We start from the raw sequence: 13,275 nt of genomic DNA, 5'->3' as shown, positions 1-13,275 counted from the left end.
GCGTAAAAGCACATCAAAAAATGGCTGCTAACATAGAGAAATAGGATGCAGAGAAAAGGTGCATAAATGTCAAATATCACAATTTCTGTACTGGTACAAGTACTTGTATTTGCATATTTGTAAATTCCATGGCCTACTCTTTTGCAAAATGTACTTTTTCTGTTTTTTTTTTTTACTATTTTGTTAAATGAGAAACTAATCAATTGTGAAACAGCTAAACCTCCCAGTAATATAGGATAGGATAGATGGGGAGGGAATGTTTAGAGCTGTTGGAGCATTGCAGAGTGTGAGGGATTACAAATGTAAAAGAAGTAATTTAGCAGCAGATGACAGGGATGAATAAGCAGAAATTGTCTGCCATGGATGGTCTCCCCCTTCCCGCCGCTGTCCTTGTCACTGACACCTCCAGCCATACAATGCTGGGGGGAAGATAGATAGGGGTCTGACCTTCTTTTGTCCTTCTAATGGCTGGGTCAAGAGTTGCTGGTCCATGAAAGTTAGCTCTTTGGTATCATTCACTGGGCTTTGTGTATTGCATTTATATATATATAGTATATACATTTTGTATAGTGTAACACATTTTGCAGCAGAGTATATAGAACCATTCAGCTCCCATCATCATAGCAGCTAACAGTAAAACCACATCTGCTGACTTGTTCTGTCCCAATGATAACTCAAACTTTGAATTTCCCAACACTTTCTCCCAACTTTGTGAGATAAAAGGAACATCTTTTATCACAAGGTACATATGAAAATTACACATGTTGTCAGGCCCCATATACGCAAAGAATAAATAAAGCTGAAGTTTAATCTACTTACATTTTGCCAATTATATCATTGAGACTAATCTGAGCTCTGAAGGTACAGAAATTGGAACTGATCTGAGGTCTGAATGTGCAGAAATTTTGACTGATCGGGAGTATGAAGGTCCAGGAATTGGAGATGATCTGGGGTCTGAAGCTACAGGAATTGGGGCTGATCTGAGGTCTGAAGGTGCAGGAATTGGGGCTGATCTGAGGTCTGAAGGTGCAGGAATTGGGGCTGATCTGAGGTCTGAAGGTGCAGGAATTGGGACTGACCTGAGATCTGAAGGTGCAGGAACTGGGGCTGATCTAAGGTCTGAAGGTGCAGGAATTGGGACTGACCTGAGATCTGAAGGTGCAGGAATTGGGGCTGATCTAATGTGTGAAATTTCTGGAATTAGGGAAGATTTGGCATCTGCAAGTGCAGGACCTGGGGCTGATTTGAAGTCTGAATATTCTGGAATTTTGGCTGATCTGAGATCTGAAGGTGCAGGAATGGAGGGATGATTTGAGGTTTGAAGCTTTAAGAATTGCAGGAATTGGGGCATAACAGGTATCTGAAGGTGCAGGAATTGGGGCTAATCTGTGGTCTGAATGTACAGGAATTGAGGCTGATCTGAGGACTGAAGGTACAGAAATTGGGGCAGATCTGAGGACTGAAGGTACAGGAATTGGGCCTGACCTTTGGACTGAAGGTACAGGAATTGGGGCTGATCTGAAGTCTGCACGTGCAAGGATTGGGGTTAATTTGATGTATGAAAGTGCAAGAATTAAGGCAGATTTTGGGTCTGAAGGTGCAGGACTTGGGCTGATTTGAGGTCTGCAGGTGCAGGAATTGGAGCTGACCTGATGTATGAAAGTGCAGGAATTGGGGAAGATTAGGGGTCTGAAGTAAAGGTGCAGGAATCGGGACTGATCTGAGGTCTGAAGGTGCAGCATTTGGGGCTGATCTGAAGTCTGAAGGTGCAGGAATTGGACCTGACCTGATGTATGAAAGTGCAGGAATTGGGGAAGATCAGGGGTCAGACTGTTCTGCGGTCTGAAGGTGAATGAACTAGGCATGATCTGCGGTCTGAAGGTGAATGAACTAGGCATGATCTGAGGTCTGAAGGTGCATGAACTAGGCATGATCTGAGGTCTGAAGGTGCATGAACTAGGCATGATCTGAGGTCTGAAGGTGAATGAACTAGGCATGATCTGAGGTCTGAAGGTGAATGAACTAGGCATGATCTGAGGTCTGAAGGTGCATGAATTGGGCATGATCTGAGGTCTGAAGGTGCATGAACTAGGCATTATCTGAGGTATAAAGGTGCATAAACTAGGCACAATCTGAGGTCTGAAGGTGCATGAATTGGGCATGATCTGAGATATGAAGATGTATGAACTAGGCATGATCTGAGGTATGAAGATGTATGAACTAGGCATGATCTGAGGTATGAAGGTGCATGAACTAGACATGATCTGAGGTATGAAGGTGCATGAACTAGGCATGATCTGAGGTATGAAGGTGCATTATCTACGTATGATCTGAGGTATGAAGATGCGTGAACTAGGCATGATCTGAGGTATGAAGGTGCATGAACTAGGCATGATCTGAGGTATGAAGGTGCATTATCTAGGCATGATCTGAGGCATGAAGTTGCATGAACTGGGCATGATCTGAGGTATGAAGGTGCATTATCTAGGCATGATCTGAGGTATGAAGGTGCATGAACTGGGCATGATCTGAGGTATGAAGTTGCATTATCTAGGCATGATCTGAGGTATGAAGGTGCATGAACTAGGCATGATCTGAGGTATGAAGGTGAATTATCTAGGCATGATCTGAGGCATGAAGTTGCATGAACTAGGCATGATCTGAGGTATGAAGGTGCATGAACTAGGCATGATCTGAGATATGAAGATGCATGAACTAGGCATGATCTGAGGTATGAAGATGCATGAACTAGACATGATCTGAGGTATGAAGGTGCATTATCTACGCATGATCTGAGGTATGAAGATGCATCAACTAGGCATGATCTGAGGTATGAAGGTGCATGAACCCCTGAAGAAGCCACGTGATGCGGAAGTGACGCACATTGCGGAAGTGAGGACTGCGATCCCACTCCGATGCTACTATATGCGCTTGTTTTATTCAACAAATGTGAGTGTTTTTAACCTTATTTAAATAAAGCACCCCGTTTTTCCATGACATACTTGCACTATTTCGAGCCTTTGTTTTGAGATCCACTGAGACCGCTGGGAGCCTGAAGTAGGGAGCCAACCCACCCGCAGCAGCCCAGATATCTGGCCCTAGTGGAGCACGGTACAGGATTGGAGAGGAGTCCCCTGGAATAACTATAAGGCCTTTATCTTTAGACCTTGAGGTGAGCTGCTAGAACACTTAGAGGGGCTGAGGAGAAGCACCCCACCACCCTAAGCACGGTGTTAGGTGAAGGAGTAGCACCTGTGGATAATTCCCCCCACTTGAACACTACCCTAACCATTTGGACTATATTTCACCCAGACTGATATATTTTTGTGGAGCACAGAGGACACTGTATTTTGCTTAATATATTTATTTATATGCACCTGAGCACTTTATCTGTCGCTATTACATCATTAGCACTGTAAGTGGTTTTCTATTTTCTTATCTATTTATATAGTTTTGGAGTGCCGTGTCAATATTTTAGCACTGTGTAATTATTTATTCAAGTACGGATTTATTTTGCACGGTTTTATATATAGCACCTTATTTATTCATATATTTAATCACCCACACATGCTATAGTTCCCTTCTTTCATTGTAAACAGGCAGTATTACTTAGCACAGTTCATACATTATCTACCCAGAAGCGCAGTACCCCCCACCTGTTTATGCATGAACTAGGCATGATCTGAGGTATGAAGGTGCATTATCTAGGCATGATCTGAGGTATGAAGGTGCATTATCTAGGCATGATCTGAGGTATGAAGGTGCATTATCTAGGCATGATCTGAGGTATGAAGGTGCATGAACTGGGCATGATCTGAGGTATGAAGGTGCATTATCTATGCATGATCTGAGGTATGAAGATGCATGAACTAGGCATGATCTGAGGTATGAAGGTGAATTATCTAGGCATGATCTGAGGCATGAAGTTGCATAAACTAGGCATGATCTGAGGTATGAAAGTGCATTATCTAGGCATTATCTGAGGTATGAAGATGCATTATCTAGGCATGATCTGAGGTCTGAAGGTGCATGAATTGGGCATGATTTCAGGTATGAAGGTGCCAGAATGTATGCTGATCTGAGGTGTGAAGGTGCAGGAATGCAGGAATTGGGACTGATCTGAGGTGTGAAGGTGCAGGAATTGGGGTGATCTGAGGTGTGAAGGTGCAGGAATTGGGGTGATCTGAGGTGTGAAGGTGCAGGAATGCAGGAATTGGGACTGATCTGAAATGTGAAGTTGCAAGAATTGGGGCAGATCTGAAGTGTGAAAGTACAGGAATTGGGGGTGATCTGAGGTGTGAAGAAGCATGCATTGGGGATGATCTATATAAAAACATTTTTTGTGTTCACCAGTTAATATAATAACTAATGAGTTTAACTTGCCAGTAGCAGTACAACTGAGTGCAAAAATTAAAAACAAACTACAGCATGCTATTGTTCACTGGCATGCAGGTTGTCTAATCATGCAGTATTACTCAAACAGGGTGCTGTGGGTTCCCCTGGGGTGCCACAATGTGAGAACTCTGTGGTGATGGAGGGACCTCTGACATGATTTTAATTTCATCAAGGTGGTTGTATGCATCATCCCAGTTTCAATATTGCCATTGATAAGTAACATTTACAATAATTTTTACATTTCGTACTGGGGTGCCTCGAGATTTTGGATCCTTATAAATGGTGCCACGACTAAAAGAAGATTGAGGATTGCTGATCTAAATATAAATAAATAAATATAGTTGCTGAAAACATTCAATTTCTATCCAAAACTAAAAATGTTGTTTTAAGATACATTTTAAATTATAATTAGATAACCTTGTCTTTCCTCGCTATTAGGTTTATCCTTATTTTTCCTCCAAATCATAACAGTTTGCTATTATGGATGGTTATGATATATAGCTCTAACTAGCAGGTTCCTCTGATTCCTCCTGTATTGAATTGTATTGTAACTGTATTGCCTGCCCTCATGTTGTAAAACGCTGCGGAAACTGTTGGTACTTTAAAAATCCTGCATAATAATAATAATAATAATAATAATAATAATAATAATATAGAAATCAGTGGTGAAAATTGGTGAAATACAGAGAACAAAGAAGAATAAATTGCGCCACCTAGTGGGATGCCCAATCTTCACCTTCACTCAACTGATAGAATGCATTAGGCCAGATTTGCAAGTGGTGTAAGTGATCAGCAACATTTTTGCTAACAAAACAATGTGAAATCTATAAAACAGACATCGCTCAGTGGACTACTGAATGAAGTGGAGGGTGCTGAGAACACAGGAAATACAGACAATTGATAGAAAGATAAGCTTAGACACAGTTTGACTGATCGGAAAATGTATTTCGAGAATTGCTCATCTTTACCTATTAATATGATTCAGCTTCTGAAGCCAGGGCACATATTATATGAAATGTTAACGAAACCCTTTGCTTAGAGTGAAAAAAAATATCTTCCATTAACAAATATATATACACACCATATTGTCAAAAGTACTGCCTTTACACACACCTGAACTTTAATGCCATCCCAGTCTTAGTCTGTAGGGTTCAATATTGAGTTGGCCCACCCTTTGCAGATATAACAGCTTCAACTCTTCTGGGAAGGCTGTCCACAAGGTTTAGGAGTGTCTATGGGAATGTTTGACCATTCTTCCAGAAGCTCATTTGTGAGGTCAGGCACTGATGTTGGATGAGAAGGCGTGCCTCTCAGTCTTCGCTCTAATTCCTCCCATAGGTGTTCTATTAGGTTGAGGTCAAGGTCCACCCCAAACTCGCTCATCCATGTCTTTATGGACCTTGCTTTGTGGACTGGTCCAAATCATTGGGTGGAGGGGGGAGTATGGTGTGGGGTTGTTTTTCAGGGGTTGGGCTCGGCCCCTTACTTCCAGTGATTTTGGACAATTTCATGCTCCCGACTTTGTGGGAACAGTTTGGGGATGGCCCCTTCCTGTTCCAACATGACTGCTGACCAGTGTACAAAACAAGGTCCATAAAGACATGGATTAGGGAGTTTGGGGTGGAGGAACTTAACTGGTCTGCACAGAGTCCTGACCTCAACACAATAGAACACCCTTGGGATGAATAAGAGTGAAGATTTCCCAGCACACCTACCAGCTAGCCTGCAAAAAAAAACAAATTTACTCTGTCTAACAAGTCAAGTTAAAAACGGAGGGTTTTCAGATGAAAAAAGTGTCCAAAAATACTAGAATATTGGAAACCGGTGGCACAATTAATACATCATATAGGTGGAGATAGTCTCCCCAAAGATCCATGGGTATACTTGTTCCACATTACAGGATATTCGATAAAACAATATGACACCCCATTTATTGAATGCTGCAAATGGGGCCTATTCCCAAGCAATGATGTTTGCATGTAAGTCTATGAATCAAAGATTGGCTCAAGAGAGTAGAATATATTTGTCACATGGAAGAACTTTACCATTCGTGTGAAGATCGGATGGAAAAATGTTTAGAAGTGTGGAATGGCTGGTTTAAATTTAGGAGATCAGAAACATATGCAAAGTTGATAAATAGGGGTTTAAGAGAAGAGATGGGAAAGAGAAGATAAAGTGTAGACGATAGGCAGTCAGTTTGAGACCGAAAATAGTAGAGGGATATTAATCCCAAATATGAGTATAATGAAGATTGAGGGTTATTCATTTTTTAAAAAATGTTATTGCTCTCGCTCTAACGACCGTGGTGATACCTCCCATGTGTGGTTTGAACACCGTTTACATATGTGGGCGCGACTTGCATATGCGTTCTCTTCTGCGCGCGAGCTAACGGGACGGGCGGTTTAATTTTTTTTTCCTATTTATTGACATGAAATGTGAACAAAGCATATCCCTCTATAGTGTGTACTTGTCCAGATTAAGAGCGCTGAGTGTCATCTTCTGTCTGCTGCTTCATTCCTCTGTTATAAGCACGAATCACTTCTGACCAGTGGCAGCTGGTGCATTGGTGGCGCAGGGGCGCCGCCCCACTATCCATGTGTAGCACCCTCCAAGGTGATTGCTAAGTAAAATATAGTTGGGCCTTGTCTGCTGAAAAGCAGGGCCATGTTTTTCAGCTAGGCTGGCATGTGTTCCCAGGAGTGCTGGTTGTGTTAGGGAGTCTTCCGACTGTGTCCCAATGAGGGCTCTCATTGGGCAGTGGAGGAAACCTGACCAATAGCACATCAGGGCTTGCATCCATCCTGGAAGGGCAGATCCTGCCGCAGAGCATTCTGGGAGGGGGTATAATCTGTGGGGAGCACATGACAGGTTGTCTTTGGTGGGAAGCAGAGTCCCAGGAGGTAGGGTACGGCTATCTCTCCTCCTGACAGGAAGGATCAGGGATCCCAGGCGGCTTGCCTGAGGGGATACAGGGCTGAGCTGAGCTGCAGAGAGGATCCAGTGTGCTAAGGACCCGCGGAGCTGTGGGGGTCCAGTTCCAGGAAAGCATTCTGAGTCGTGAGTACTGTGAACTTTCCCTCGGGGTCTGCCTAGCAGAGGGGACCACTCCGGAGAAGGTCAGAGGGATCCAGGAGCTAGCTAGCCGGTGCAGTGGAAAGAGTAAAGGGGGTGCCAGAGTTCACCCTGAAGAGTAAAGGGGGTGCCAGCGGTTGGGCCCTGAAGTGCAGTGTGTACAGTACAGTGTGTACAGTGCAAGGTACACAGTGTTGAGAGTTGCAGCAATAGTACAAGAGGCTACCTCAGTCAGTGAAGACTACAGGAAGCACTTTCAAGGACTTTTGAGCTGTGAGGAAGTATCAGAAGTCAATTCCAAGTTCACAGACAGCAAGTCAGATTTTCAAGCGCCAACGGGCGTTGACTGGCATTCAGCCAGCGTCAAGGCAGCGCCAATAGGCATTGTTTCTCTGAGTGTCCCAGTTTGTACCTAGTTGAGCCAGAGGAGTATCCCACTCATTCCCTTCGCCCATCCAAGTTCTCACAATAAAACTAAAAACCGAAGATGCCGGACTTTATCGTCTCAGATCTCACACTTGGGTAATCAGCTTAAATGTGCTGTTGGTGTTAACGGTAAGCATGGCAGACCCACATCAGGCCCAATGCCTGGAAATCCTGCTACACTAAATCCGGCCCCCTAATCTACATGCATGGATTCCAATGGGTTTTTTTTTTGAAGCACGTGATTAGAGCCAGAGGCTCTAATAGGCTTCAAAAAAGGGTGGGCTCGGGCACTGCACCCTGAGCCCACCCAGTTGTGTGACAATAGTGAATGAATATTCCCTATTGTCACACGGATCCTCCTCCTGGCCAATCAGGAAGCGGGTCCCGAGACCCGTTTCCCGATTTGGCCGAAAGGAGAAGCCATTCCATTGGCCAAGGAGGAGGAGGGAGGAGACGCAGAAGACTGAGGGGAAAGCCACTGCCGCTGCCTGTCCACATGTCCAGGGTGAGGGGTGAGTGAGCCAGCGATGGGTGTGCAGGCTGGTGTGGTCCGGGGGGGGGTATGGTGTGGTCCATCTGCCGCCCCCCTCCCCGGCCCATGTAGGACCAGCCGCCACTGCTTCTGACAAGTTTTCCTGACAACAAGAGAAATAGGGTGACAGGGGAGGGAGCTCCAGCAGATCGACAGCCTCAGCTCTGTTCCTTTGGGCTGTGTGGAGGGGGTGTGTCCCTTCCCTCCAATCAGCTCTCAGAGTTCTCCTCACTGAGCTCTGCAGAATGTAATTTTAGCCCTCTTCCCCCTTTTCTCTGAACTCTTAGACAAACTTTATACATTTAGCATGGATGTAGAGAAGATAAGACTGCAAGTAGACAGGTACAACTTATGTAGGAGGATTTGTTTCATCTCTGTGTATCACCTGAAGCCAGTCACTTCACATGGAAGGGTTTACAATCACTTTAAAGACTCACTGTAACTTGGCCCAGTGGGCCTTTGTGAAGCCATGGCTCCGAAACCCAATAATACCTTTCCAGGGATGTCAGCACAGTTGTTGGAGCCTAGAGGTAGTGGTGATATTGCCCCCTACCTCGTGTGCTCAAGTGCTTAGGCCTATTCATTGGAGTTCTGCTTTAGTAATGCAATTGAAAGGTCCCTGCAAGAGAAGAGTTTTTATTGTCCCCTCTCCAGTGGCCTATTTTCCTTCCATTTCAGAGCTGAAACCTAGGTAACATTCTTCGATGTCCAACACTGAAGGCATGTCAGATGAATAGGTGTCCCGTCGTGCTGTGTGGTTCCTTCCTCGGACTCCACGTCACTTCTGTACTGACAGAGAGAGAGGCAGAGGCTGCCATACCCACGTTCTTCAATATTTTGTGTCCCTTACCTGGTACAACCTTGTAAATGAGGACCTGTGGCCAGTGCTAATTTCGTCGACTAAAATATTTTCGTCGACTAAATTAACGCTATTTTAGTCTACTAAAATACGACTAAGACTAAAACAATTCAGATGACTATAATACGAATAAAACTAAAACGACATTTTAGACAAAAGACTATAACTAAAACTAAATCGAAAATTTACATCAAAATAACACTCCTCTGCTGACCTATTTTAAATCAGCAACACAATTCCATTCGGAGCCTGTAATAATCGCACATTGAAGTTTAACCACTTAAGCCCCGGAAGATTTTACCCCCATTCCGACCAGGGGGTATTTTGCGATTCGGCACTGCGTGACTTTAACGGAGAATTGCGCGGTCGTGCGACGCTGTACCTAAACGAATTTGGCGTCCTTTTTTTTCCCACAAACAGAGCTTTCTTTTGGCGGTATTTGATCACCTGTGCGATTTTTTGATCACGCGCTATAAACAAAAAAAGAGCGTCCATTTTGCAAAAATAACAATATTTTCCCTTTTTTTTATATGAAATTCCACCCCAAAAAAATGTAAAAATCAAAATTTTTTAAAAATTTCGGCCAATTTGTTTTATGCTACCTATGTTTGGTAAAAAAAATCGCAAAAAGCGTATTTTGATTGGTTTGCGCAAAAGTTATTGCGTTTACTAACTAAGGGAAAGATTTTTGTCATTTTTGTTGTTTTTTTTTTTAACGCGTAATGGCGGCGATCTGCGATTTTTTTTGCGGTACTGCGACATTGCGGCGGACAGATCGGACCCTTGACTGACATTTTTGACACTTTTGGGGTTACCAGTGACATTTCTACAGTAATCAGTGCTATATATATGCACTGTTACTGTAAAAATACACTGGTAGTGAAGGGGTTAACTTTATTTGAGAGGGAGGGGCTGTGTGTGTCCCTAGGGGCGTGATTCTAACTGTGATTGGCTGGGGCTTCAGCTGTATGCAGAGTGATCAACGGATCTACATAGTAGATCCAGATGATCAGCTCTCATACAGCGAGGAGAATGACAGGCAGCTTGTTTACACAAGCTGCCTGACTTTCTCCCTCTCCCCCGCCGATCGCAGAGTGGCCGGCGGACATCGGGTCCGCCGGTCACACGCGCGGGGGGGTCCGTGACCACTCGGGAGCGGGAGCGTGCCTCCGGGGGCGCGCGCTCGCTCCCTAGACCCTCACAAGCTAGTGACGTAGCCCTACGTCACTTTGCCTGTGAGGGGCTGACCGCCGACGTAGATAGTCGTGCGGCGGTCGGCAAGTGGTTAAACATGTATTGCACCACCGCATACGCATAAATAAGGGGCATCTACTAAGCTGCTGAAAGAGAAAAAATTTAGAAAAAGGCTTTTCTTATATTTTTTCTTAATATTTATTGTTGATAATATATTCAGGTAATATGTGCAATGACATTACAGCCAATAGAGTTTACAGTTTTTTGTATTTTAACCACTTTACCACCAGAGGATTTTGCTGTCTTACGTCCAGGCCACTTTTTGCGATTCAGCGCTGTGTGACTTTAACTGACAATTGCGCGGTCGCCGCACCCAAACAAAATTTACGTCCTTTTTTTCCCACAAACAGAGCTTTCTTTTGGTGGTATTTGATCACCTGTGCGATTTTTACTTTTTGCGCTATAAACAAAAAAATAGCGTTTATTTTGAAAAAATAATATTTTTAACATTTTTTTATATGAAATTCCCCCCCTAAAAAAATGTAAAAATCAAAATTTTTCTAAATTTTTGGCCAATTTGTTTTCTGCTACCTATGTTTGGTAAAAAAAATCACAATAAGCGTATTTTGATTGGTTTGCGCAAAAGTTATTGCGTTTACTAACTAAGGGAAAGATTTCTGTCATTTTTGGTGTTTTTTTTTTTTTTAATGAGTAATGGCGGCGATCTGCGATTTTTTTTGCGGGACTGCGACATTGCGGCGGACAGATCGGACCCTTGACTGACATTTTTGACACTTTTGGGGGTAACAGTGACATTACTACAGTAATCAGTGCTATAAATATGCACTGTTACTGTAAAAATGACACTGGCAGGGAAGGGGTTAATTTTATTGGAGAGGGAGGGGTTAATGTATGCCTGGTGCTTACTGACATGTGTGGGGGGAGGTGACTGAGTGACACAGGGACAGATCGGATGTTCAGCTATGCTGAACCATGCTATCTGTCCCTGCCTGTCACTTAGGAGATCCGCCCGCTCTGTTTACACAAGTGGGCGGATCTCCAAACTAGATTCCCCGACGATCATCGGTCGCCGCTGCTCCTCCCCTGGCCCGACTCCCGCTGTGACTGAAAACAGCGGGAGCGCACCTCCGGCAAGCGCCGCCTACAGGGGGAGGAGTCCAGCGACGCAAGTCTACGTCGCTGGACGGGATCGTGTCACATTGCCGCAGTAGTGTCAATGTGGGCGGTCTTAAAGTGGTTAAAGTTGCACTTCTGTTTTTCAAAAAGCAATATTTTTGTTTGTTTATGAAACTCGGTTTTATTTACAGTATAAAGACATTATATATCACAATGGCTAAGGCTTGGTTCACACTGGGGCGGCATCAAAGTCGTCCGACTCTGAAGCCTCCCTGTGCAGTGCGACTTCAGCGTGGCTTGAAAATGACTTCTCTAATAGAAGTCAATGCAAGTCGCCCCCAAAGTAGTGCAGGAACTAGGGATCGACCGCTTATCGGCAAAGCTGATATATCGAGGGCCGATATGCACTTTGCCGATATATTGGAATCGGCCTTTTGATTTACCGATATTGCCGATATTTCGGGAAAGTGCTGTACCGGAGTGATGCCTGCAGCTAGAGGCATCCCCCCGGTACCGGCGCCCATAACCGACGGGCGGCTGTCTTGTAATGACAACCGATGGGGCTGAGAAGCCACTCGGCTGTCATTCCAAGGAGCGGGAGGGACATCCCCCCGCCTCCCGCCGCCTTCCGCAGCTCACCTGGGTCTCCTGTCCCACCGGGAGACCCAGGCATCCTACCTTCACCGCCTGACCGGGTCTCCATCTGCACCGCTGCCGCCTAACCGGGTCTCAATTTCTTTGATATATATACACACACACACACACCTGTATATAAACAGTTTACACACACACATGTGTTTGCACACCCTAATGCAATAGGCTGCACACACCTATGGCTTGTATAATAAAACCTACCTGTAGGTACAGTGAATATCTTTTAAGCTTGCGCCATTTAGGATATATTCACAATTTCAGCAGCCAGTCCAGTGATGTCACCATACATGCGCATTGCACTCTGCATTAAAGCACACTGAGTTCAGAGCACCGTGACGTGCTCGTGACTTCTGTGCACATGTGCGGGAGTGATGTCATCGCGGCCTGGCCAATCAATCGGACAGAGAGCGCAAACTTGGAAGGAAGACCAGGTGAAGATAGAATCTCTGACAGCCGTGACAGTGGGCCGCTTGAGGAGTTCATTTTACATGTAATTCTGTCATAATGTGTTAGTATGTGGTGCATACTAGCACATTATGACATTAACCTGCAGGGGGACCATTATTTTTTTTTTTTTGTGCAGAGTACTTCCACTTTAACCGCTTGCCGACCAGCTGCCGTACTTATACTGGGAATTAAAAGTGCACTAAAGGAGAATCCCATGCAGAAAGACACCCTGAGGTACTCCTTACCAGAGTGATCACTCTGAAAAGGAGTACCTCAGGGTGTCTTTCTGCATGGGATTCTCCTTTAGTGCACTTTTAATTTCTTGATATTTCCAAAAACCTTTGTTTTGTGAACGGGGCAGCCATCAGGGGGGGACAGCCCATACACATGTAGGGGGCCCAGGCGTTCCGAGGGGCCCAGCCGCGAAGGCCCCAACCGAGACTGAGTTGTTGCTGCTGTAGTAACTAGCAATTGCTAAAGCATGGTGGCTGCAGAGTAAGCCGATTCAGCTGAAGGGATGTCTCTTTGCTGGATTGTGCTGTCTCTTTGCTGAAAATAT

This window comes from Pelophylax lessonae (assembly GCF_965119305.1).
Source record: "Pelophylax lessonae genome assembly, chromosome: 4".
Lineage (NCBI taxonomy): Eukaryota > Metazoa > Chordata > Amphibia > Anura > Ranidae > Pelophylax > Pelophylax lessonae.
This window is presented reverse-complemented; position numbering follows the sequence as displayed.